The sequence below is a fragment of the Ursus arctos genome, unplaced genomic scaffold, assembly GCF_023065955.2.
Source record: "Ursus arctos isolate Adak ecotype North America unplaced genomic scaffold, UrsArc2.0 scaffold_5, whole genome shotgun sequence".
Taxonomy (NCBI): domain Eukaryota; kingdom Metazoa; phylum Chordata; class Mammalia; order Carnivora; family Ursidae; genus Ursus; species Ursus arctos.
This window is the reverse complement of record NW_026623067.1, coordinates 33,257,693-33,280,799: the sequence shown is the minus strand read 5'-3', so window position 1 is coordinate 33,280,799 and position 23,107 is coordinate 33,257,693. Positions and strand designations below refer to the sequence as shown.

The 23,107-nt window shown below is 54.5% G+C and overlaps 1 long non-coding RNA gene across 1 annotated transcript in view; it reads right to left on the bottom strand.

Annotated features, from left to right (window-relative positions):
- LOC123001517 (uncharacterized) overlaps positions 1-23,107 on the bottom strand; it is a 313,834-nt gene that overhangs the window by 193,335 nt on the left and 97,392 nt on the right. The window lies entirely within an intron of this gene.

Genomic DNA, 23,107 nt, shown 5'->3' with positions numbered 1-23,107 from the left:
CAGAGGGCAGATGACGACCCATGCCTTCTTTCTGCACACGTCCTCCATCTGCAAGAAGTCGTGCACAGCAATGGTTCACTGCAAGCAGGCAGCGAGACAGCAAGAGCTATGCACATGGGAGAGCAGGTGGTGTTAGGGACAGGGGAGGCCACGCTGCGGGGGGAGGGGGGGTACACCAGGAGAAAGGTGAAGGAGATGGAGATCCTGGAGCCCTGGCCCAGTAAGGCTTCCCATTATATACTGTGAACCTTAAAAATAAAACGGCCAGGTATGTTACCACCCAAAAATGGGTTTATTTGGAACTAGGAAAGAAATGCAATCCAGGACAAGGAACGTATGGTTAAACTGTAGGCAAGTCTGGAGGACAGAGGAGAGGTGTGCTCCGTTAAGGAGGAAAGGGTGACGTCAGGAGCACTGTTACGAACACCAAGTCCACTGGGGCACCCTGGGAGCTGCAAGGATAGTGGCTCCTCATTGGCTGAGCTGTGACTGTCTCTCATTGGCTGGGCTATTCCTGGGGACGCCCCCCCCCCCGAGGTAAGCCCTTCTTCCTCCTGCTGGGGTAGAAGGTAGTATCCGTGCCATTGACAACGAGTGGCAGGGCGCGAGTGTTCCCGCTGCCCGCCCTCCTGATTCCATTTCAGCCAGGCTGCCCTTCATCCATGTTTGTAAAACCAACAACCTGCCATGGGAGGATGCCTCTTTCTCCTCCTGCCCTAGGGCCCCTCAGAAACACAGAGCCAGCTGTATGACTGCAGGAGGTCATCCATCTGCCAGGGGGACCCCGAGCCCTTTGAGGACAATGGGGTGGCTGCTTCCTTCAGAAAAGCCCACCAGGACACAGGAAAGTGGAGACTCTAAATGGGGGGGGGGGACCACATGGCAGGGCTGGCTTGTCACAGAGCACATGGAACCAGAGTTTGCCCACCCAGCGTGGGTCAGGTACACTTCCTCTCCCATCGCCAGTGCACAGGGCATTTGACAAAGCAGCTCAGCCTCCCCTTTCAGGAAGGTCAGGCATGGGCACCCGTCTGACGGCTGGCACCCCCAGACTGGGATTCCAGCTGGGAATCGCCTGGGACCCCAACAGTTCAACTCAGCACCTTGGCAGCTACCTCACGTTACATCTGTTCCAGACTCCAGTCCGCAAGGGGCCCCCCAGGAAATCTCTGACGGGGAGCTGGAAAACCTAAGGCCCCCACCTCTTTCTGGAGCGGTAAGGAGTGGGGGTCCATGCCACCTCTGCTCACACACCTCCAGAGATGCCAAGTGGCCCCAAGGTGGCTGGGTCCCTAAAGGCCACTCTAATAGACACAAAGTTCCTCCTTACAGTGAGCTGACATCTGTCTGTCCCAATTTTCCATGGGACAGCCTGGCTCCTGCCCCCTGAGGGCGCACGATCAAACGGCCTCCTCTCCTAGTGGACAGCCCTTCAGCCACCTGAAGATGCCATATTCCTTATCTCAATAATCACTGACAGGGCAGAGGCCATGTGCCGGGCACTAAGTGAGGAGGCAGGGAGAAGAGCCCTGCCCGGCCATCTGCTGGGGGAGAGAGCAAGCCAGAAAGTAACTCAGGTCAGCTCCTCGATGGGGAGTCGAGAATGGTGGGAGCACAGAGGAGGCTGCCGCCAGCTCTAAGACATCAGGGAAGGCTTCGCACAGAGGCTGTGCCCCACAGGAGGCTATGCCCAGAACGCACCCGGAATCACCGGAGTCACTCAGTGCCTGGGGAAGAGCATTCAGGCCCAGACAAGACCAGGGACCCAGGAAGGCCCAGGGTTGGTAGATTCTGAGAAGGACAAAGACCGTGGCCAGACCAAAACAGGCCAGGGAGCCTCTTCCCCTATTCCCACCCACACCAAGGCACCTGGTACAAGGTCCTCGCCCCGCCTCCAGGACACCTGGCTGCTCCCAGTCTCCCGATCAGCAAGGGATCCTCTGGGGGTACAGAGCTTACAAAGCTGGCCCGGTGGGGGTGCCCAGCATTCCCCCATCCATTCATTCACTCAGTATTTTCTTGCTCATACACACAGACTCCCTCTCTCTCTCTTTCATCTTCTAGAACTGTCACAGGGCTCTACCTTGCAGTCTGGGAGGCTTCACCACCCAACCATGCCTCTGCCCTTGGCTCGCTGCACTCTGGAGCCAAGTAAATTGAGATGGCGTGCCAAAGGGTGGCCCAAGTCACCACCCTAGTAACTTTCCCCCTCCCTGCAGAAGCCATGGCACCTTCTCTGCTCCTTGCATGTATGGGCTGGGGGCGGAGACATGGGGCACCATGGTTCCCACCCTTGGAGACTGCAGTCTTCTCCCAGATTCTGCAATGGTGCCACCACTGCCCCTTCCCTCCTGGAACTCACTCACTCAACTAATACTTATTAAGCTCCCACCACGGCCCCTTCCCTCCCGGAACTCACTCACTCAACTAATACTTATTAAGCTCCCACTCCACTGTCAGCACTGAACAAGTATATTTAAAAGGCTCCTGTGCCCTTCACCATCCAGTCTATGCGCTCATCCGATAGGTAGGGGTGTCCCATATTGGGCCAGCACTGTTGAACGCACTGGCTAAATATGAACCTGACAGTCAGGGTCCTGGCCTTCATGAAGCTGACCTTGTGAGGGAGCAGAAAGAGAATAAGTAAGTAAACAAACAGGTTAAGTGCTACAGAGATAAATATGGTAAGGCAATTAAGTGATAGAGGGGGTGGGGGAACTCGGGGAAAAAGTGCTCGGAGAGGTAACATTTAAGCTGAGACCTGAATGAGAAGGAGGTGTTCCATGCAAATCAGTCAATAATGCTTCAGGCAGATGAAACAGGAAGTGCAAAGGGCCTGAGGTGGGAGAGACAGTGGCTTGTCCAAATAACAGAAAGCCAGTGTAGTTGGTGCTTAATGAACAAGGCGGCAATGCAAAAAAAAAAAGCCATCCGCTTTTATAAGCTCTTAGGTTCTGAATCTAGGCTTGACACAGGGTTTTGTCCCCCTCTTCCCCCCCCCCTTGTGCCAGTTACAAACAACCCCAAAGTCTCAATGGCTTGAACCCACACAGGGCTCCTCCGTCTTTACACTACATACCCACCACGGGCCAACCGGCGTCTCTACCTGGCCTTGACTTCACTCTGGGGCCTAAGCAGACAGATCAATCGCTCTCTGGGATTCTGTGCCAGAGAGAAAGAGAAAGTAAGACTCATCGCATGGTGGGTTTTTATATGGCCACATGCAACATCAAGGGAACAGGGAAGTCCAGTCCTACGACATGGCCGGGAGGAGAACCAAACATTTGGGAGGCAGGACTTGCGACTACCAGGGCAAATGCTTGTTCACTGCATGGGGTCCCGGGATCGGAGGTGAAACTGACCTGTGGCCAGCAGGAGCAATGTTACTGAATGACAGATGTCAGCCAATGTCTCCGATGAAAGCAAAGACTCAGTTTGGCAATGGGAGAGTAAGTGAGTGTTCCAAAACCAGGCATCTCTTCTCCTTCTGCTCTGCAGTGAACCTTTCCTCTAAGTCTTCTACTGTGATATAGATCCAATCATGAGTACCCCACCTAAGAGGCCCTGCACCCATCACACCCGTTCTTCCTGCCTCTCTCCTTGCCCAGACTGGCCCCCAAATGCATCATGGAAATCCCTTCATGGGCAGCAGGGGGTTGAAGGAGCAGCCTGGAGTTAGACAGGGGTCTTGTTTCTCCCACTTTTCCCAAAAGACTCCGGATTTGCTCCTGTTGCTCTTCTCGCCCTCTCCACGGGCCACCGAGGAGACGACCTCAACTTCTGATGCAACCATGGCTCCTCTGGGTGAGGCCAAGAAACTTCCAAAACCATAAAGATGTCCAAACATTGGCCCGGCTTCCTCCAAACAGACATAAACTGCCTCGCTCACATCCGGGCCCACCACACCCCTCCTCCGGACCTCAGGCTCCATCTGGCACCTCCACCCTCGGGCAGCCCACAGTTACATGGTGGTGGAAGCGGGAACAGGGGAGCGGGACTTGGCCACACCCAGCGCCAGCACCTCCACTGCTCCAGGGGTAGAGATGCCTTTGATGGTGCCCACCCTCACCCCTCGGCTGAGCGGGGACAGCCTGCACGCTAGGTTCAGTGCCAAGCCGCCCCAAACCCAGTTATTTTTAGTCTGTTTGTTTATCCCGTTTCGAGCTAAGCCTGTGTCACCACTTGTTATCATAACAGAGAGCACCTGGCTGTGTCTCGGAAAAGCAACAAATAAGCTCTGGAGAGTGCCGAGGATTGCCAGAAACACCAACTGTGCTTCTAACCTGATGCCCCAGTTGCGACAATTAGATTCCTTTCTTCCCTTCACACGAAAAGCCTAATCCACGTAAGCCAGCCAACAGTGGCTGCCTGGCCTCCCAAGGCATTCCTTCCTCATCTCCCCTGTGGCTGGTGACATCAGCCTGGCATGGGACTGAGTGCAGGTCCTGAGATGGTCAATGACGTCCCACCCCCACCACGAGCCAGCCTCAGGCCAACCTGTCTACCAACAGCAAGGGCAGCCAAGGATCAGGGCAGTCTTGGGGGCAGGTAAGCCGGTGACATGGCCATCTGGTCAGACAGGCCAGCAGGGCACGAACACAGTCATCCTGACCACGGCCCACTAGCCCCATCCCACGATGGGCCGCACACACTGCAGCACAGCCAGCCCTCTGCTACCATGGCCACACAGCAGGCCCTGGAGTTGCTGGGAGCAGTGGGTGTTCTGGAAACGAATCTGGAGTGTCACCCTCACTGTGACCTGACCCCTGTGGAGCTCCAGATCCCGAGCTGGCTTCTGCATGGTTCTCTCACCATCAGCACAGTGGGTCCCAGCAGCAAAGCACCTGCTGGGCCCCAGGCCCCGGGCTAGGCTCTCTATAGACAGTGCCTGATGGGATGGCCATGCTAACTCTCATCAGCCCTCTTAACCAGGTCAACGACTTGCCCCGGTCAGCACCTGAGGAGCAGGAGAACCAGACCACACCATCTGCATCTCGCTCGGTCTGGCTCTCATCTCTGCGTGAAAAGAACAAAGCGTGACAGCCCATTGGGAATGCCTTTCCACCCAGATTTTACCCAAAGTCATGGTCCAGGTCCAACCCCAGGCAGCACCTCCCCACTGAGCACCTACTGTATGACATCCCCATACGAGAGGCCATGCAGGAGACAGGTGAAGGGGAAGCGGCCGTCCCAGCCCCGCCCAGCCTGGTGGGCAAGTCCATGCCTGGCACCTGGAGAGAGAGGCCCAGAAGGCACCAGACACAGTGGCCCCTCCTGCCTACCCCACCCCCGTCCTCCCTGACCCAGGCTCTCATCTCCTCGGAGGTTCTATCAGCCTTGTGAATAGCCTCCTCTTTTCCTGTCTACACACATGTGGCCAGGTGACTCTCTCCAATCGTGTCACTCACCCACTCGAAAGCCTTCAGTGCTTCTCAGGGTGCCTGGGTGGCTCCGTTGGTTAAGGGCTGACTCTTGATATTGGCTCAGGCCATGATCTCAGGGTCCTGAGATCGAGCTCCACATTCAGGCTCCACACTGGGCATGGAAACTGCTTCAGATTCACTCTCTCCCCCTTAGCCCCTCCCACCCCCAGGCTTGTGCTCGCTATCTTAAGAATTACTTAAAAAATAAATTAAAAATTAAAATTAAAAAAACCTTCAGTGGTTCTCATCTTCCCCTCATCCATTCATTCACCAGCCGGTGAGCACTTGCCGCGTGTTGGAGTCAAGACACCGAGGCTTCCATCCTCGTTCAGTGAGCAATTCTTGCTCCCCGTTGTAAGGTGAGACGTTCAGCAGCTAAGGACACTGTCTGTGCAGTCGGACCTCAAGACTCACATCTGCCCCTCACTGCACGTGTTGGCTATTATTTCTGCAATGACCACCACCACTACTGGTCCCTGGAAACCAACCCCAGAGTGACTCCTGGGAAAAGAGAGGTCAGTGCAGCCGGAGAACAACTCCTTGGCTGTGTCCTTGCCATCAGTCTCAAGGGGTACAGGTGTGAAACAAAGCAAGAGGAAGATGCCGGGCCAGCGGAGTGGCTCACATGGAGGCCAAAAGGCACAGGGTAAGTCTGGGGAGGGAGTGCTGTCAGATTTGAACAGTGACGGAGTCTGGAGTCAAGAGCAAGAGGTAGGGGCCCGTCGCAGAGGTAGATTTCGCTCTCTGTCCCCAAGGCTTCTAGGCATATGTTGCCACACCCAGAACTGGCATAAGGTGAAGGACTTAGCTAAGGAGCCATGGTGGTCAAGAAGGCGGGAAGAGACTGGAGTCAGGGAGGTTAGTCGGAGGCGGACCGAAGGATGCCCTTGCACTGGGGCCGGGGCAGTGGAGGGGAAGAAGGTGGTGCATGGTGAACAGGTCTTAACAACTGACAGCTCTCAAGGGCAGGGGAGCTGGGGAGCATCCTAAGGACTGTGTGGGGCTCCCCCACCACGGAGGCAGGGCAGCAGAGCAAGCTCTGGGCAGTGAGGCTGTGCTGGCTTGGAGCCTGGCAGTGAGGAACAGGGTGCCCACAGCGGCTACCCAGCTCCCTAAGTCCCAACGGTGAAAAACTCTGATGGACAACAGGACATCTATCTCCATGCCTCCAGGTAGGACTGCCCACCAGGCCTGGCAGGGAGAAGGCTGAACCCCATTCTTCCCCTGGTCTAAAGGGCTGCTTCCTTTCTCCCCTGAGACACAGCCAGGTCCTCCCCAGCCCAGCAGACAGGCATCCCACTCCTCACGCAGCCCCTGGTAGAGTACCCCACCAACCCCGTCCTAGCTCTCCTTTGCCCCCTTCTCAACTGGAGTCTGTAACTGAACGAGCACCGGGTAGAGGCTTCTAGAAAGACCACACCTGCCTGTGGAGGGAAGGCCACGCCATCGCTCACAGAGCACTCTGCTTCAACCTGCCCGGGGAGCCACACCTGGCTTTTAACGTATGGACCAGAGCTCAACCACACACAACCATGTCAACACCAAACACAGCCATCTGGGAAGGTACCATTTCTCACCAGTCAGACTGGCAAAGATCAGCACGTTTGATAATGCTCGGAATGGGTGGAGTTATGGCCAAGTACATCCCTCACACCCTGCTGCTCAGAGAGGAAATGGGTCCCACCTCTTCACAGGGCAGTATGGCGGAATCAACAAAACTTAAAAACACATACGCGCTTCCATCAGCATTTCTCTCTACAGGAACTGTTCCTACAGGCGTGTGTGTTCACTAGGACACTCGCAGCAGCACGGCCCATGACAGCCAGGACAGAAAGCAACGGCAAAGCCCATCGATGGGGCACTAGTCAAGAAAACGTGCAGCCCCGCTACATAATGGAATAATACGCAGCCAGTAAAAAGGAGGAGGCAACTCTGCACGAGCTGATAGGGAATGGATGCTAAGATATGCCAAGCATCAAAAGGCAGAAGGCAATGGAGCAGCTGGGCACGTAGCGAATGCTGCTCTTCGTGTGAAAGGCAAAGGGTGGAGGTAGCAAATATATGGACAAGCCCTGGCCACTGTCCGCTTGACAGAGCACATCTTCGGGAGGCACAAAGGGGACACTGCAAAAGGTGGTTGCCCCTGGAGGCCAGAAGCAGGCAAAGGGACGCAGCTGTCACCGTGAGTCGCATCTACCCAACCAGAATGTCGCCACGTGGCAGTCATATACCTGAAGGAAACCAACAAAGAACACTCACTCTCACGGGACAGCGCTTCCCATGCCCACATCCATCCATGAGGTTCATCCTGCCCCTACCTCAGGAGCACACGGGCAACCATACACGGGTGCTATTTCGCCCGAGTGCTCAGCACCCAACATTGTGCCTGGCACCTGGGGTGCTTGGCAAGTGGCTGGGCGGGAAGGCACCAGCACGTCCAGGTCCAGGGTCTCCAGGTTTCCCTAGCAAGCTGGCAGAGGCCAGGGCTCACACTCACACCAGTGTCTCTGGGGGAAGGCCACCAGCCTCCAACTGTACTGTTCTGCAGTGAGCAGTGCCCCTCCCCCAGAAGCAAGCCCAGGAAGGCTAGCGCTCAGTGTCCCGGAAAGACCACCAGGGTGGGCATGGTGCCTGCAGAAAGCTGCCTGTGGGCCTGGCAATGGCCTCTGTTGACTAAGTCTGTACAGAATTCCAGCCAGGATGAGTCAACAGCAGGGCAGACAGGACTCCCCAGAGGCTGGCCCCGAAGCTGCTGAGAAGGGTAGGAAGGCAGAGCACAGGGTGACCCGGCCACTGAGAGAGACCGCCTCCCATCGGGCCACCCCATCTGTGGCGGCTCGTGCAGTGACAATCCCGCAGGCCCCCGCACAAGCACCAGTACCGAGGATGGGGGCGTGGGCCCAGTTCCTCGGCAGCACCCCAGACTGGCCCTTCACTGTCTTGGGCCGCTGCTCCATCACCTGGGATGGGCTGGGCCGGCCCACTGTACCAGACTCCACGTAACCACCCTCCAGAGGCGGACGCGCATTACGAAACACCATCATCTATCAAGCCCTGCGTCCCCCAGCAAGTCACTGTGACCTGGCGATGGGCCCGGGCTGACCCTTCCTATCCCCGCTGGGCACCCGCCTGAACAGGCAAGCTCTTTCAGACACTCAGTTGCTACCCCACCACTTACTGCCTGGGTCATGTGGGGCCTACTCTTTTGTTTCTGGTGCCTCAGTCTCCTCGCCTGTCAGATGGGCTCCTCTCAGGACTGCCATGAGGGGTGAATGGACTCAAACCCGGGGCACTCAGCATGGATGAGAGCTCAGTAACTGGCGGCTGCCATCAGAATTCCCAGGAAATCCATCCCATTCAGCTCCCTGCAGCACACGGGGCGGAGCAGGGAGGGGCGAGAGAAGGTCCGAGGAGAGCAGGCCACTCCCGGCCAGACCGGTAGCAGCGCCCCCTCTCTGCACCTTTGTTTGCCCTCGCATCTCCTCTCCCCTGCAGTGGCCTTCCCAGCCCCGGCCCTGGCCCCTGCTCCTGGAGCAGCAGCAAATCCTTGTCAGCAAACAGCACATTAATTGCTTCTTGGCCCAGTTTCAAATGATATCACAGAACTGGGCTGCTCAGTTTGAGCGAATGGAAAGGAGGAAGGAGGGGCGCCTGGCAACTCCCCCAAGCGCCCAGGATGATGGGTCGCTCCAATTACTAATTAATTGACTGCTCAGATGGAACAAATCTGAAACCCTCACAGGTTGGGTGGGTGAGCCCTGGGCTTCCCGCCAGCGCCTTTCATCACTGGAGAGCAGAACTCTGGTCTTGGCCACTTTCAGGAGGGAAGACCTGCAGGCCGGCCGCCCTCTGGCCGCAGGAGCTCAGAGGGCAGGGAACCAGGTCCCCGACCATTCACTCAATCCCTTGTTTCGCGGCGTGTGGAGCTCCCAGGACACAGCCCTAGACTGGAAGCTCCAGGAGGGGGGACTCGACCACAGTGTTCACAGCTGCACCCCAGTCCTAGCATCCAACAAGAACCCAGGTTGCTCAATAAATGTACATCGTCATTAAAAGAATGAATGAAATACTGAATCTCAATATGATGCTAGGTTTGAGGGAAATGATACTGAACAAAGTCCACACAGGTCCTGGCCTGATGGCGCTTGCATTCTGATGCCAGGAATACTGTTCACCAGGTAATCAGACCATTAAACCCCAAATGGCAAACACGGTAATGGCCACGAAGATGCCCGCAAAGGCTAGACAAAGGAGAGTGGAGCGTATCCCCAACTGGGAAGCCAGGGACCTAGATGCCGTGCAAGGAGGAGCTTGCCACCTTCCCACTGTGCCTACCCAGGGTGGCTTCTCCCACCCCCATACTCCCTGGGCTCGGCCAACACGGGCGCCAGCACAGCCCTCCACCGCACGCAGCAGCCACACCGGCCGGGGTGCTGGCGGAGAGGATTTTCTGCAGAAGCTATGCTCCAGGACCCTGCTGTGCTCCAGGAGGGCCACGGGCATGGAAGGACCCATGGGGTCCTTTGATGCCCAGAGCATCTAGAACCCCAAACTCCCCAGGCACTTTTCTTATCCCGCTGACTCCCTGAGACTACCAAGCCACCATCCCCAGCTGTGTCTGGGCCTCGCAATGCCTCAGCGTCGTGATGTGGTGCCCCACGTCTTACCTTGCGCTCCTAGAAACTGAAAAGTCCACGTTTCTGGAAAAGCATATTTGGGGAGGGTGAGGTCCAGGCCCGGGTTTGAGCCTCAGCTCTGCGCCTTCCTAGCTGTGAGATCCAGGATAAACTATACCCCTTTTCTATAAGACTGAGTACAACTGTCTGTGAGAAGCCACCAAGAGATATATGCCAGGATTCAGGCACACAGACCCCTGAGGCTGACCAGTGAGGACTTCCTCTCCCCTGGCTTCCTTCTCGGATTATTATGAGGGTGGAGTGCAGAAAACCACCCCCAGGCCCCAATTTCTGCTTCTCTCTCCAGGTCCTTCCACCTGTCCCACATTTTAGCACCCCAGATGTGTGTGTAACCAGCTCCTGCCTGCATTTTCCCTGAACCAAGAATCATGCCAGTTGGATCCAGAGTCCTTTCCCACCCATAAGGGCCTATTATTTGGAAAGTGGCATATCATTTTGAAATATTTCCTGTATCAATATTTATCAGTGATGGTTCTAGAATTTTTACAAAACAGGGGCATAAAGGTGGCCACCTACTTAGAAAGCAGGCTAGCAACTTGTCTAGAACCACGCTGCTTTTGCATGGTTTATGTGTTTGAGTGTACTTGGGAGGTGTTGATGGAGACTGGGAGGGGAGAACCCGTGGCCCCAACACTGCTATTAGTAGCAACCACCACCACCTCCACTGAGTGGACTGAGCTCGGTGCCGAAAGGTTTGCATGTATCATCTCATTTAATTCTCTTAACAACCAATTAGGTATTATCCCCATTTTATAGGCAAGTAAACTGAGGCTGAGAGACACTAAGGAACTTGCCCAAGAGCCTGCAGCTGGCTCAGAACAAGAGGCAACCCTTGAACCCAGGTCTGCGGGATAGCAAACGCACTGCTGCGGTCAAAGATGTCTGCTCCCCTCCGGCCTTGCTCCCCAGCTGCCCCGGGCTCCGCTCTCCTTCCACTCGAGGACACCCGTCCCACCCACTCGACCACCCAGGCCGCCAGTCTGCAGCTGGAGGGCTTCAAACTTCAAACTTCCCGCAAATGGATTTCTGAGGGGGAGCTCCCCCCACCCCACCCCCGCCTTGGTGAGAGGCTGAAAAGACTATTCTTCTTGGTTATTGCTGTCTAGCGCTTGTGAAAACTTGAGAGTGGCTTAGTCTCACTCAAGAGGCCAGTGGGTGCTCACTCAGGTCTGGGATCCTGGCTTGGGTTCCTCCCCCCCAAGTAAGAGAAGTGTGGGGGCTGCTCCACATTCCCCTCTACAGAGTGTGCTCCCTTCCCTAAACACCTGACAGATTCTCTTCCGCACATGTCGGCCCAGCCCCTGGGACAGTGCTGCACAATGAAGCCCGCACCTGCAAGAATGTCTGTAAATCCCGGGCCTCTGCACGGGGCAGCCAGATTGCAGGGAACGGCAGCAGATCCCAGGATAAAAGCAGAAAGCCATCCTGTTGACAGTTCATTCCTGTTTCTCCCCCAAATCTATCCACAACAGAACTGTTAAGCTCATGTTTCCTCTCCTGTTGCAAACAATTGTAAAAATGATTGGTATCTGCCCTCAACGTAGAGCCCGTCTGCTTCATCCCCAGGCTAAATCTTTCTGGAAGGGCTGCATGTGTGAAAAACACGCATTCCCAAGACACACAGATAATGGTTACTCTTAGAGACCCTAATCACTGAGCTCAGAGATGTGCAAAGGCCGGCTCACCTGACTGCTCAGTCTCTGGAGATGGAAGCATGCTGCAGACCCGGGCTGGGCACCCGAGGGCAGGGAGACTCCGGGCTGCATCTGGAGCCTGGGCCAGTCTACGGGGCGTCATTCCAGTGCTTGACCTCCGGTAAGGAGCACTCTAGCCTCCTGCAATGAGTCTCTCCTGCCTACGTCCATAGCTCTAAAACCTTCTTGCAAAGTAGAAGCTGTAGGGGGGGGGGGGATCGTGAGAGCAGGGTCTAAGGAAGAGAGCTCAGACAGGGTCGGGATGCCCGGTTCCACTCCTGGCTTTGACATGGACTAGCTGTGCCATCAGGGAAAAGCCTTCGCCTCTCTGTGCTTTGCTCCTCTTATCTGGGCATCGGGAACAAAAGACAACCAGGGCTCCACACAGCTGACTTCCCCTGAGGGAGACGGGCACATGGAGAGATGTTTAAGCCAGAAAGCACTGAAGAGCCCAGTCCCCACAGCCAGTCCCCAGCTAAGCCAGGGGGCCAGCATCTGCCACGTAATTTGGCCCTGGCTGGCTGTGTACACACAGGACTGCAGGGCCTTGTGCTGATACCTGAAGAGGAAAACACCTTCTGACCTTGAAGGGGCCCAGAACTGATGCACAGATTAGGGGAAAAAAAGTGCCATCTATGATGAAAATGCCTTGTATTTCCCTGATATCTTTATCTCCCCCTCTCCCAGCAAGGGAGTTAATTGTCTTAGAGGATCCATCCTTCCCATACTCTCATTCCTCATGAGGTGGAGCACAAGTCCCATCAGGCCTTCCCCTGGCCAAGTAACTGGTTCAGAGGAGGGCACATGACCAAAGCTGTCCAATCAGAGTGAAGCCCAGGATCCCCACTAGGTATGCTGGGAAAAATAGTCTCCATCCATCCCATGGGACCAAATAAGAGAGGATGTGGGGAGACAGCTGCTGCAGACATCCTTTAAGCCATGTGGGCCTGTGAATAGAACTTTGCTTAAAAGGATCAAGGAATGGGGAGATATATACCCTGTCCTGGAGACAGTCTGGGTCCTGGATCAAGCCACACCTGATCTACCCACAGACTACTCAGAATATTAAGGAAATATCCTGTGTGAACCCTCACACTCCTAACCTTTCTCTGACAAAGTCCTTTGCTGATTTAGAGATCCGAAGAGACCCATCCCCAAGCACATCCAGCCAGTTCCCAGGGTTGGGAATGGATTCATTCAATCATCTATTGATTCAACAAATATTCACGGAGTGTCAACACTGTGCCATCAGTGGTGGCAGGACCTCCCCCTGCCTTCAAGAGCTCTCAGAATGGGGTGGGGACACAACCTCCTATTATTTGCAGTTTTGCTACAGTGTGATGCCAACTCTAACAGAGGACATATGGGGGCTGTGGACACACAGCCTTACCCAGTGAAGATCAAGGCAGGCTTCCCAGAGGGTGGCTAAAGGCAGCCACTTACCCACTTAGGTTTAGAATGGACAAGCCCATCACTAACTCATCTCAGCAGTCCTCAAACAACCCCGTGCCAGTGCTGGACAGGGATGGCCATCCCCACTTGACAGAGGAAGTGGCAGAGACCAAGGGATGGATGATGGCCTATTCAGGCTCACACAGGAGGTTTGGGGCTAAAGAGGGAGGAGAACCAGGTCTTACAAATCCCACTTACCATCTACGTCACATCCTCTCTGACTTGATGACTGCACAGGATTCAGAGTTGGCCTCAGAGTGACAAAGATCAGCCATCTGTCCCCAGAGGATATGTGGGGTCCCTCAGGAAGGTGCCACAGGAGTCACAGGCAGGCCATGCACCTCCTGGCCAAGGAGAGGGCCCTGTGTGCCCACTGCCACCACAGCAGCCCTTCTGGAAGTATCACAGACCCACGCCAGGCTCCACATAGGGCTTCATCATCACTGGGGTCCTTCCAGTGGAGGGAAAGCTTTCTAGGGTCACGAGTACTTCACACAGAATCTTCAGTGGAGCCCTGATAGGCCAGCTGATGGTCCATGAGGATGGCAAAGTGTTTGTGGCCACTGACCCGAGGGGAAGGAATACGCTCCACAATCATCCCAACACACAATCCATGCTCTGAGAGCAATGAGGTCCAGGATAAGGATGAAATTATACCCTCCCTTGCCTTTGTTTTAGCACAATCTGACCCAAACCAAGAGCATATAAAAGCTATTAAAAGAGATTGAGTATGAACTTTAGAATCAAAAAGTCCTGAGTTATAGATGATGATAAAGATGTTGTGTATATACACAGTGGAATATTACTCAGCCATAAAAAAGAATGAAATCTTGCCATTTGCAGCAACATGGATGGATATAGAGAGTATAATGCTAGGTAAAATAAGTCAGACACAAAGACAAATACCATATAGGGCCACCTGGGTGGCTTAGTCGGTTAAGCCTCTGCCTTTGGCTCAGGTCATGATCCCAGAGTCCTGGGATCGAGTCCCGCATCGGGCTTCTTGCTCAGCAGGGAGCCCGCTTCTCCCTCTCCTGCTCCCGCTCCCCCTGTTTGTGCTCTCTCTCTCACTCTCACTAGCTCTGTCAAATAAATAAATAAAACCTTAAAAAAAAAGACAAATGCCATATGATTCCACTCATATGTAGAATTTAAGGAAAAAACAAATGAACAAAGAAAAAAGAGACCCCAAAAACAGACTCTTAAACACAGAGCACTGGTGGTTGCCGGGGAGGTCATGGGGGGGTAGGGGAAATAGATGGAGGGGATTAAGAGTGCACTTATCATGATGAGCACTGAGTGATGCATAGAATTGTTGGATCACTATATTGTACACCTGAAACTAATACAATGCTGTATGCTAATTACACTTGAACTAAAAAAAAAATCCTGAGTTTGAGTACATTTACTAAGCTGTGTATTATCTATATTCCTTTAAACAATATTAATGAGTAGTAATAACAAAAGTCAGTAAGGATTTTTTTTTTTATTTCTGGTATAGTCAGGATCTCTAAAACACCGTTTCCTTATCCATAAAATGGAGCTAACAGCTACGTCCTGGGGCTTCGTAGGTAGCTTGTAAAGCAGAGAGATGCACAGTAAATGTCAACTCAACAGCAGGAGTGACCTAAATGGTAATACTATCTGGTAATTATGACTATTCCCACACACAGATGGCCACTCTCTGACCCCTGAAGATAGACACAGCTACAAAATAAAATTGGAGACCCCTCCATGGAAAACAAGGGACAAAGAACTATAGACTAAAATACCCTTCCCTCAAAGCAAAATACGCTGGCAAAAAAGATAATCTCACAAAAGCAGCCCATGGCCCCCGCAGAGCTCGAGAGCCCACGGCTGGACGGCTGGGCCTCAACCCCTGCTGTGTTTTCCCACACAACCAAACGAAGACCTCCCCCATCAGAAGTGTCAAGGCCAGAACTCAGAACCTTAATTTTCTCTCCCTGGAAAGGGGCTCCAAGCCACTCATAAGGGGCCTCTCAACACACCCAGGTCACTAGAGTCTCCAGGCTGCCAGCCCTAGGACACCATACTGTAATTGTGCCCGCCAGCGCTCCCAACCCCACAGCCACATTCCCTCAGGCCAAGCATCAGGACACCTGTTCGGTTTTCCCACAGAAGGCCTGTAGAAACCTCCCCTTCCAGCCTTCTCAAAAGCAGGCCTGGCTGGCCATGGTGCCAGGCTCCTGAAGGCTCCACCTGAGGGACTCCAGTGACCGGAGGAAGGCAGGCAGAGGTCAGCCGGGTTCCCGCTGGGAACGAGGGCTCAGCTGTGGAGCCCAGAGCACGACAGGAGGGCAGCCCTGTGGATTTCCACTTCAATTCACAGATCACATGTCGCCAGGCCGTGGGAGGGCAGGTCACAGCCTCCGTGGCCCACGAGGGCTGAGCAGGGGACCCAGGCTCAAACACCCACCTTGCCTTGTTTCTTCTCACATTTTCCCGAGAACAGGTGGTTTCAGACTCCAGGCAGCCTAAAATCCCACTACCCTTCCCTCAGCCCCTCCTCAGGTGTCCCCCTGCAGCAAGGTGAGCTCCTCGGGGAGCAGCCCCGCCTGCCTGGCTCCTCCTTGGAAGCCACCTGTTCCTCAGCCCAGGCACATCCCCGTTGAGTCTGTCCAGCACGTTCTCCACACTGGGCATATCCAGGCCCCACGACGACCCCATACGGCCCCCTCCCTCAGGAGCTCACGGGGAAGTTGTAGCAGCATCATCAATGCCGGGAACGTAAGAGCTGCCGCCACGGAGCGTCTCCCGCATGCCAGTCACGCCGCCACCTGGGTCTTGTGCATTTAAGCTCCCCCATCAGCGTGACGCCCCCCGATACAAATACATCAGGTGAGGAGGCTGGCAGCTAAGCTGTCTCCCCGGGACACAGAGCTATCAAGGGCAGAGCTGAAGCAGGAATCCAGGATGGTCTTTGCACAAAGAACAAGAGCTCGGGGCTGGCTCTTCACAGACCACTTCCACTGTGATCTGCTCAACGCTGCTCTTCAACAGTGACCCACGGTAAGAGTAACTGGCCCCAACAGAGAAATAGTGTAGCCGAGCACTGCCTAAATGCTTCGCATGCGTTGTCTCGCTTAATTCTCACAAACACCCTGGAGGGAAGATCTCTTCTAACCCATGATTAGGCAAAAAGAGTAAGCAACAAGCCTGAGGTGTCCCCGTTGGCCAGGGGCAAGGCCAAGTTTGAACCAGACGGTCCGGCCCCCAGGCTGCTCTGACCCCCATACTCTGCTGCCACCCCCGGACTCAGGGTCTCATCTTGGTTCTAATACCTGCAATCTCCCATCTTGATTAACATCAAACACAAGTTTCCCAAGGGGCCTTCTGGAGGCACCGGAGGTACCATTGCTCATACGGAGACCACACTCCAAGAGAAGCCTGGGTAGGACAGGAAGGGTCCAGAGGGTCCCAAGCCATGAAGGGATCCCCATCGCTCTGGCCCTAGGTGGACAACAGCCTGATGCCTGGGGACCCATGGAAAGCAGTAAGAAGAGGCTGCAACAGGGGCTAAGACGAGCAGCTCAGATGGAGAGCAGACCCTCAAGGCACTTTAACCCCATACCCAGTGTGTTCTGCCCCATGAGGGCCTTGCAGGGATTAGTGGAGTCCAGAAAGAGCACAGAGCAACAGAGGCTATGGGGCCATCATGCAGCTCCTGCCCCAGCACCTCCCCCAGAGCAAGTCTCATCACCACCACCCCTCCCCTCCAGCTATTGCCATGGCAACAGGAGATGGTCCTCTAGGTAGAGAAAGAACTGTTTTTCTTTCTCTAAAAGCTCACCTAAAATAAGACACCCCTGCCTGTCCTCTATCCAGGTATTTGTCAAGGCTTGAAGAGCAGTCACATCCCCCAAGCAGACCTCTCTGCCCCCCAGCTGAGATAGGATGTTACTTCACACCACGAGAGGCACCACTTACATCCTTCCCCAGCACCCACATGGCAACATCCGTGGGTCCGCTTCAGGGAAAGAAGAAATTAGACACTGGCAAACACGCCCGCTTCGTCTGCCCCTCCGCTATTTCCTGGCTCAGAAACTGCCCTAGGTGGCCCCTTAGGTCATTCCTTGGGCAGCAGACACAGAGCACATGGCTAGGCTCTGGAGAACACCTAACCCTGTCACGAAAGGGAGGAACATGCTTACACTGGAAGAAAACGGGGCTTTCAGAGGCCAGCATATCAAGCTTTACAGTTTTCACCCCCCGTGGACACACCCACGGTCCTGGGCATGGTTTCATTCTTCAGCTTCAACACCTGTTTTCTCTCAGTATGTTTGGCAAAATCCTGTTGCCCGAGCTCTACACGTAGTCCTCACAAGGACTCGATCCCCCCCCCCAAGAAAAACTATTCCCACAGCCCCCCAACCCCAAGCTGAATGTTCCCCAACAACCCACCTCGGGAAAGAATCCATCCGTTTTGGCCACGTGTCCCCAAACCACACACCTAAAGATCCAGAAACTTCCTTGGCCGTGCCTTAAGTCAGAAACTGCTCTCACAACTGGCATCTCGTTCCCACGGCAGCACCAGCACGTCTTCCCTGTGGCACACCTCTGCAGCCCGCTCCCGTCCTCCCTGCCCCAGCCCGAGCCTGGAGATACGTTCTGCCTCCACCTCACCAGGCTCTCACACCACACGTACACCCCACCTGGCCAAAGGGCTCTCCGGCAGCGTCTTCTCAAACAGCAACTAGCCATACCGCTGTCTGCTTTTTAGCTAGGAACAGATAATGACGGTGGGGACGGGACGAGGGCGAAATCAGCTTGACGCATGTGAAAGCCTTGACTTCGGGAAGCTGGGGGAGAATATTCTATGGTATGCACTTCCTGGAAATCGTCAGAGGAAAGGTACGGTGTGGCCTCAATTCAGTCATGTAACTCTTACTGCAGCTCTACCTCCCACCTTGGAATGAGGCTCTTAGCCTGGACGGGGCAGAGCTGGCCCCACGCGCTCCTCCGACGGCAAGCTGGACCCGCACCACACCACAGCTCTCAGTCCTTCCCCCGCCAGAAAGAAAAGCGCGCTCGGCCCAGGGTTTGGACAGTGAGCAGCCACATCCTGACCTGCCCTCTCCTCACAGCACCCGACACCATCCCGTCCATCCCTGGGCGCAGACGGAAAATGTCCAGGTCAGGGTCTTCAGCAAAACACCAACGCTCCGGGGAAAAGGCCGCAGCAGAAACAGTGTCAAGAAGCAGGTGCTGATGGGAAGCTATCGTAGTGGCTAGAGGCACAAGGGGACGGCCCAGGGTCGGAAGGCAGCTCCAGCATGCGAGCATTTTGTTGGAGTCAAACAGCTATTACCCAATCTGTAAAATGTGGGTGATAACCTCGACCTCACACTTGTGAGGCTTACAGGAATTAATTCCCATGAGGTCACCTAGAACAGTTTCTGGCCTATTCATAAACACTGTGTTAGCCTGATGATTTTTTTACTTTTCAGTTTATTATTACTTCTAGTGCCCAGAGCAGAGCCCCTGAATCTCCCACGTGAAATCCTAACTCCTGTCCTACTCACATGGTACCCTAGGAACCTCAACTGACCTAAATGCACTTCCTTCTGCGCCTCTCTGCCCAGCCGCCCCCTCCCAGCCCATCTCGCAGCCCTGAGCACACAGCTGTGCTGGACAGTGTTTGCAGAACTGGCCCAGAGAGATTCCAGGTCCCCACCACCACCACACAGACACACACACACCCGTGAACTTCTGGGTGTCCTTGCAAAGTAGGGCATCGGGGTTTATAAGGTTCTGCCATCTCCGGAAGCCCATAAAAACACAAAGTACAGCCAGGGAGGAAATGAAACTTTGGGAAAGAAGGCAGTGATCATGAACAGAGCCATGGAGACAAATCTGAAGTGTCCTTGCTTCACTTGGAGAAGTCCTGTGGCTGTCTCCTCGCAGGAAAAACACAGTAAGAATTCAAACGAATACCCCAGAAACCAGCGTGCGGCCACACAGAGCTCCCCCGCTTCCGGAGACCTGTCACCTGCCAAATCATCACAGGAGCCTGGGGCCGGGGCTCTGCAAGTGCCACTTCCACAAGCGCTTTCCCAACTCGACACACAGGCTGGAGATTTCCAGAAGGAACTGCAAGTGTGCACATGCCCACACCCTGCGGTAGTCACAGAAACGGAGCCTGCCAGTGTCAAGGCCCCACATTTGTAGACAGGTACCCGAGTGTCTGCATGAGACCCCACAAGCCCTTCTTTGCATGATACAAGATGCCAGCGGCAGCCACGGTTTCCATTGCTCACCAATTCCTAGAGCGAGACCACAGGGGCCCACGCCTCTCTGTTCCACACAGGGGATGAGAGCGCGAGGCTCAGGCTTTGGGGTGAGTGGCACTTTTATGGAGCGGCCAGAAGGCAGCTGCCCTAAACAGGGGGACGCTCTCCCCTTCCCACGTGCCTTTATGCGGGTTCCGGCCACTCGTGAGCATCTGCGTGAAGCAAACACGTGCAGACACAGAGAAGCGGCTGTGAACCTCCCCGAGCCGCACGCCAGCGTCTAGATCAGCGAGGGCCCAGCAGTGCCCGGAACATGAAATCGCGGGCCCAGGTCCTGCGAGGCACCCTTGGGAATAAGAACTTGACCTTAACCCTGCTGGAGTCTCAGACCACACGACCGCTCCTAAGAGGTGCCAGTTAAATATGTTCAACTGAGAAATTGCAACTCGTAGAACCCAAGGCTTTGCCATTTTTATTCAAAAATGTTTACTTCTTGTTTCCCTATTAAATATAAGCAACTTCCCCCTTGTATATATTTGCACCACATTCACACAATGTGTTCCCCATCAACATTTGAGTTATGGGCACAGGCCCTGAAATGTTAGTTTTGTACTAAGATAAATATTGGAATAATATTCACTCAGCTTTTTTGAAGTAGTGGACAACACAGTCTGGGGAGCAAGGCGACGGCACCATTTGCTGTGTGAAATAACAAAGATAACAAGCAACGCTCTTGGGGGAAGCAATCACAAGGGCCTCCTGCAACACTTGCACGGCCTTGGTGATCACTTTCTCTGCTGACAAAGGACCGCCACGGCTTCTCTGATGGCACGGGGCAAATGCCCAGTCCCTGAGCCTAGCCCTGTGAGGACCGGCAGCATTCGTGGTGTGCCTGGCACCTGCCACCACGGGCCCCCGCAAGGGAAGGCTGAAGCCCCAGCACCGTGGCCAAGCCCAGCCGCGGTTGCCTGATGACTTCACCCGAGGCTCCAGAAAGAAAGAGAGAAAGAAAGAAACAAAAGGAGGTAGGTCATGGAGGACTTACATATGGCTCCTCTTCAGTTCCTCTGTGAGCCACGCTGGCTAGAAAAGCACTCGTCCTGTGTTTACGTGACCCCGCGGCCCCCACAGGTGGTTCACCTGAGAGCCCGCCTCTGTGGACCGACATGGTCAAGAACCACTGAGCTCAAACGCACAGCACCCTTGGCTTGCCACCCAAGATCCACACGAGGGCCACATCTGGGGAAAGCCCCAGGGCTCAAATCCAGGCCACCCACAGTCAGGAGCCCATCCCTGGTTCTGGCAATTCTGACCCTTCTGGTCATTCTGAGCTCAAAGTGAGGCCTGGCTTGAGTCAGGAAGCTTCTCCCTGTGCAGGTGACAGCACTCTGGGGGTGATGATTTGAGCAACCTGGCAGCACTTCGCTGAGCCCTCTCACCTGGGTTCTTTCTCTCATGGGCATCCTAAACCAAATTCTGTGAGCGACTCGGGGCAGGTGTTGGGATCCCCATTTTACAAACATGGAAACGGAGACTGAGAACCTTTACCCGAGATCAAGTAGCTCATGGCCCTCTTCCCAGTCTGTGGGTCGTATCTGCTCCAGGGATCTGTGTCTATGAATTCCATCCAGTCCCTCTGTGTTCTGGGAATTCAAAAAACTGGGTCCAGGGTCTGTCATGAGCAACTCACTGAAAGCCTCTCAGCACCCCTGGTCCCTCAACTATTAAATAAGGGCATTGCCCTAATTATTATGACCGTTGTTGTCACCAGAAATATTAGTACTTCCTGATCCCTTGCAAACCTAGCTCTCTCTCTGACCGTGACCATTCTTGGAAATTAGTTACGGCCAGCTGAGAGCTATAAGGAGCACCTATAGGAAACACCTGCTACCCTGACCCCTTCTAGAAGCCCCTCAGTGCCCCCATCCCGGTGACCTGCACCCCCAGAAACTCCACCAAGTCAGTGCAGAGCAGAGCCAGGCGACGAGCGGCAGCACACGAGGCTGGCAGCTTCTCCCTGCCCTGTACAACACGCTTGCTTCCCTGTGCGAAAAATGTGATGAGGCTGGATCTGCATGAACAGCGTTAGCTTATGATAATTTGAGCTCCGTGCAATTATTCCTATTAAATGCATGAGCAGAACACTGTAGCTGGTGGGCTGGATTCTTGTTAGGAAAAATAAGTGGCTTTATATTTCAAACTGGAAGACATCTCTAACCAAAGGATCCAAATGAATCAAGTAACTTTAGACCTTTTCTTCTTCAGCCGCGCTTTCCTCAGAAGAGAAATGTGCCTCGTTTACCAGGATTCCGGGCCCATCCTGGTCATGTGCTCAGCTAAACCCAGCTAATTAAATTAAGCCACAGCCACCTCATTCCTAACTGGGAGAGAGGGGCCCATAAATTATGCTGCCCTGAGCTCCCCACAAATTGCCTCTCCCCGAAGAGGGCTTCGCCATTTGAGAAAACGCATCCAAGGCGGTACGTGGCGGTAGGCCCTGGTAATTGGCCCTCCCTTTGGCGCAGCCTCTCCCACTCACCCGCCAGTGGAGAAATAATGAGCTGCCCAAGCTTGGGGAGGCTCAGCAAACAGGACGAGGAAAAGGGCTGGTGCTCCAGAACCCAGGCTAGCCGGCCAGTCTTGCTCCAGCCAGCCCAGAGTGGCAGGGAAGCAGTGGGGGCAGGGAGGTCTGGAACCTTCTCCTGGGTGTGGCCTGCTACTCCATCTTGGACGTACTTCTAAGAGCACACAAGCCACACTAGCAGGTAGTGACCTGGACAGGGAGCGGTCAGCAGGTTCTGTGGATACTGCCCCAAGCACAACCCCTGGGGGGGCCATGTGTGAACAGCTGTGTCTGTGAACCCAACTCCGAAGAGCAAATAATCCAGGCAAAACTTCCTGGAGGAAGAGGAGGAAAGGAAGGACCCTTAGAAGTCCTGCACGGTTCCCTAGAGAGGTCCCTCCGTCGGGGCACTTGCACTCAGGTCTCCCTGATGGTTCCCACAACAACCAGAGGAGGGGACAAAGCAGGGGTGGGGGGCTGGGGGGTTGTTCCCGACAATGTCTCTGCCTCTCTGTATCCCCAGACCAAGTGACTCTTTTTCTGCCCAAAGCAAAGAAAAAGCTCTCCATCATTTTAGCAATGGGAGTGGCCCCCCATTTTGTGCGGGGGGGGGGAATCCCCCTGGGTCTGAAGGGGGAGTAAGAGATGGAGAAGAGGTAAAGTAAAAATGCAGGCAGGCCTGGGATGGCAAGTTTGCAGAGCGCTAATCCCCCCCCTCCCCCCCGCACCAAGGGACTGATTTTAACAAGGCAGGCTGTTTGCGAGGCGCTCGGGTTGACTCACATGTGCTGTTGTGGCAGGCTCTTCTGCTTTGTTCTGCGTTCAGAATTTTCTTATTGCAGGATTTCTTACCCAAAAAAATGTGCTGTGAAAGCCAGCCCATTTTGGACAACTCACTTTGAAGGACACTTTCTATATGTCACTTCTCTGCACGATGCTGCCACTCAGGCAGGGTGGAGAGGGAGATGGGGGGCCACCTCCCCAACTACATCTGCCTCCACTCGCCGCCAAGCTGGGGGCAAGGACC